Genomic DNA, 4,732 nt, shown 5'->3' on the forward strand with positions numbered 1-4,732 from the left:
CTTTTAATTGTTATTTATAGACTTTAATACTCAGAAAGCCTAAAAATTGAGTTTTTTCACGTGTTTGGTGTAGCGACCTAAAAATTGGGCACGGGCGCTAGTCGAAGTAATTATTGAAAATTTGAAAACTGAATCTCGATTTTATTTGAAAAAGGAGTCGCCACCGATCTTTTTTTTTCTAGGTGTGATCAGACACCTAATAAATTCTCTTTTTAGAAGAAAATTTTATTTTTAAATTTTCTAAAAAAGAGGTAATTTTAGGTCTACGTAAGAATCCAGAGAAAATTCGAGTTCGGGAGTCGGTTACGCGCGAGGAAGGTATTAGCACCCTCGCGACGCCCAAAATTGGTATCTTGTTAAACATGTGCTGTCTTAATTTTCAAAAATGCTAGTTCAATTTAAATTCCAATCGTGATCCAATTTAAAAGACGAGAACTTTCAATTTTTGATTTTTGAGAAGGATATACCGTTTTAACAAGAGCCGACAAATTCCATCCAACATAGCGATGAAATTTACGACTTAACGTTAAATCAGTTATTGCCTCGATTAGTAATTAAAACATAAAAAATATTCATGAAATAAGAATTTGAAATAAATCAAATATGCAAACAATGACATTTTCAAATGAAAAATATTAACATAATACTAGAGCAGTAGCAAAACAATAATAATATTTAAAAGGGAAATAAGAACCAAACATAAACAAATATAAAGTACATTTAGTAATAATAATATAAGGTAATATATACATAAGATAATATGTAAAAATATAATATATGACATATATACATGATGTATGAAAATATAATGCCTAATAGACATATATATGCAATATTACTAAATATATACATACTAGATACAAATACACATAGTGTAATTGAACATATACAATAATATTAGGAATACTATGGACAAGGAAAATACATTTATACTAATAATAGTAAAAGATATATATACACCAAATAATAATATAATAAGTAGCAATAGGGAAAATAATAAATACAAAATCAATAATGCAACATACACAAATAATACAAATAAGAAAGGTATATACATACGGATTATAAAATAAATGTATTAAAATTAATAATAAATACAATATGGGTAAAAATAAATATATACATGATATATACATAATGTGGTACTAAGAAAATATATATATAAATAATAGTATTAGAATCATATAGTATAGAGATATATAACTGATAATATTAAAATATATACATAATATTATATATAAATTATTCATATAATATATATTAAAAAAATTGACTATTAATACGTATTAAAAATATATACGGGGGTAAGCGGCATTCACTAATAAATATAATAATAACCATGTAATACAATACCAAAAGGTAAATATAATAAAATGATATTAAAATAAAGGTATTAAAAACAGTAATATATATATGTATACATCTAACAAGGATATATAATAATAATAATAATATTGAAACACAAAAGCCATTATAATAAAAATATTAAAATAAAGTAATAGAAACATTACTACATATATATACATACATGAAGATATACACTAATGTACAATAATAATAATAATAATAATAAATAATATTAATAATATGAAAATAACAAGGATATTTAGATAAAAAAACGAAAACAGGACTAAAATTAAACTAAAAACAAAGTTGTGGGCAGATTGAAAAGAAAATAAGGAGGAGAGGACCAGATTGCAATATGCGCGCAACATGGGAGGACCGAAAACAGAAATATCCCCAATCATTAAGACGCAGTGCTTGGTACGGGGCTAAATTGAAAACCTCAGAGAATTAGGTGGCCAAATTGCAAAATCATAGGAAAAAGGTAACTAAAGCACTAAATTGCAAAGCACTGGAGAGGTTGAGGGACCAGGGGGACAAATATCCCTAAAAGCAGAAACATACAAATCATAGTTAGTGGCGTCGTTTCCTTTTGACTTTTCAATTTTTTATTTTAAAACCATTTAACCTTTATATATTTTTTTCTGAAAAACTGCTCTCAAACCCCCACTTTTTATCTCTTCCTCCTTTCTTCAGTTAAGGTTTCAACACCCATCATCGCCGGCGGTTCACCGTGCCGAACGGAGAGGGGAGCAGCCACGGGGTAGATCCGGTAAGACTCTTTTCTTCCTTGATTCTTTTTCGTTTTAAAGTAAGTTAATGAAAAAAAAATAAAACAAAGCAAAGATAAACAAAAAGATTGAGATAACAGAGGAAAAAATTGAAGTTTCACCTTCTAAGCTTTTCTTTTTTCTTTTGTTTTTGATACAAACTTTTTGTACATCCTCCTCCTTTTTCGTTTGTTGTTTGGGTGGCTTTTATATGGCCTAATTTTTACATACTTTATTATTATTTTCTATTCTTGCTTCTGTTTTGCTTGTTTTCAGGGCATGGGCATGGACGGTGGGGTGTGTGATGGTGCTGGTGGCAGACAGCATGGGAGAGTGGGAGTGGTGCTGGTGGCAGACAGCATGGGAGAGTGGGAAGAGGCAAATGGGAGTTTAGGGTTTTGGGATTGGGCTTGGATGTTGGGCTAGGTTAATTTTAGGTTTTGGGTTTGAGGATGGGTTAAATGGTTTAATGGGCCTGGGTATTTTGTAAACGGGCCAAAATTGGCCTACAACAGCTGCCCCTCTTTGCTTATTGTCGTGTAACGGGAATAGAGCAAAGATACAAAGAAAGGCCAATTTTGCTCGGTCTCGCTAAGTTTTGACTTCTTATGGTGATCTTCTCATCCAGGTAGTCTCTTTTTAGTCCTCCGTATCTTGTAGCTTTGGTTCAATCCATTACCTCTTCTGATATATGCTTTGTGGCTTCAATCTACTTCAATGTAACTTCAAGGATATAAGATTTGTAACTTCGATCTGCTTTACTGTGACTTCAGAAATATAAGATTAACAGCTTCAATTTGCTCTTCTGTTGCTTTAGTCAGATAAGGCTTGTGGTCTTCTCTTCTGTAACTTTAGAAGGACATCATCTAATATCCTTGATCAGCTCCACTGCAACTTCAAGGAAACAAAATCTGGTGACTTCAATCAGCCCTAATCTTATTCTTTATTCGATATGTGATCCTGAGCTCAACTCATTCAGCGTGTCCTGAGGCTCAATTCACCTCTCGCAATATGAGTTGATTTTTGAAACATACAAAAAATTGACAATACCTAAGTATGTCTTGAGGCTCAACTCGCCTCTCGCAATACGAGTTGATTTTTTTGACAACACAATTGAAATTACCTCAGCATGTGAACCGAGGCTCAACTCACCTCTCGCAATATGAGTTGATTTTTGAAAATAGAAATTGAAAATACCTCAATGTGTCTTGAGGCTCAACTCATTTCTCGCAATATGAGTTGATTTTTTTGAAAACAGAAATTGAAATTACCTCAGCGTGTCCTAAGGCTCAATTATCTCTCGCAATATGAGTTGATTTTTTTAAAAAAGAAATTAAAATTACCTCAGCGTGTCCCGAGGCTCAATTCATCTCTCGCAATATGAGTTGATTTTTTTTAAAAATAGAAATTAAAATTACCTCAGCATGTCCCGAGGCTCAATTCATCTCTCGCAATATGAGTTGATTTTTTTTGAAAATAGAAATTAAAATTACCTCAGCGTGTCCCGAGGCTCACCTCACCTCTCGCAATATGAGTTGATTTTTTTTAAAATAGAAATTAAAATTACCTCAGCGTGTCCCGAGGCTCAACTCACCTCTCGCAATATGAGTTGATTTTGAAAAACAAAAATTAAAAGGCTTAACTCACCTCTCGCAATATGAGTCAATTTAAAACATAAACTAAAAAACCTCGGCGTGCCCCGAGGCTCAACTCACTTCTCACAATATGAGTTGATTTTTTTAAAAAAATTTAAAAATACCTCAACGTGTCTTGAGGCTCAACTCATTTCTCGCAATATGAGTTGATTTTGAAAAACAAAAATTAAAAGGCTTAACTCACCTCTCGCAATATGAGTCAATTTAAAACATAAACTAAAAATACCTCGGCGTGCCCCGAGGCTCAACTCACTTCTCGCAATATGAGTTGATTTTTTTAAAAAATTTAAAAATACCTCAACGTGTCTTGAGGCTCAACTCATTTCTCGCAATATGAGTTGATTTTCCTTGGAAAGCATGAATATTAAACATCAAAATACCAAAACCAGTCCTTTGGTAGAACTCGGGTATCTTTTCCTTTGATTCAGTTCGACTCTCATTCAAGATTTCTTGCTTTACTGGATTACTTGTATATGCCATGCATGATGTCATCATGATATGCACATGTTTGTCTTAAATGCCTTTATGCCTACATGATTATGCAGTGCTCCTTAAGCATATTGGTCGTATGTCATTTTCGCCATGATTGTTGAGGATCTGCGTTCATTGCTTTGATTCTCGACCTTCTCTTCAGGCCTCATACCTATCTTCGAGCTTTACGAGTAATCGACGTTTCTCAGATATCACCTTTTTTGCCCTTGGTTAAACTTTGTTCTTGCTTTGAAGATCTTGCACTTATCAAATTCTTATCCGGGTAATGCTTGATATTTCTTTTGTTTAGAGTATGTCATTTCACTATTTATCATTAAATAAACACATAATGAGATGCATGAAAATGGTCAGGTAGGGACACAAAGGATATCTCATACTCCTTTATTTTAAGTGTGGCAAACAAAGAAAGTTAACCAATGAGAGTAAAAATGTCAAAAAGAAAGAAAAGGTCGTATTCAACGGATACAAATG

The 4,732-nt window shown here is 32.4% G+C and overlaps 1 long non-coding RNA gene across 1 annotated transcript; it reads left to right on the plus strand.

Annotated features, from left to right (window-relative positions):
• The first annotated feature begins 2,001 nt into the window (after positions 1–2,001).
• On the plus strand, positions 2,002–2,910 carry LOC121218160 (uncharacterized). Its single transcript, XR_005914383.1, has 2 exons — positions 2,002–2,116; positions 2,391–2,910. It is a non-coding gene; the product is annotated as an uncharacterized lncRNA (long non-coding RNA).
• Positions 2,911–4,732: the final 1,822 nt, after the last annotated feature.

Source organism: Gossypium hirsutum, chromosome D06 (genome assembly GCF_007990345.1).
Source record: "Gossypium hirsutum isolate 1008001.06 chromosome D06, Gossypium_hirsutum_v2.1, whole genome shotgun sequence".
Lineage (NCBI taxonomy): Eukaryota > Viridiplantae > Streptophyta > Magnoliopsida > Malvales > Malvaceae > Gossypium > Gossypium hirsutum.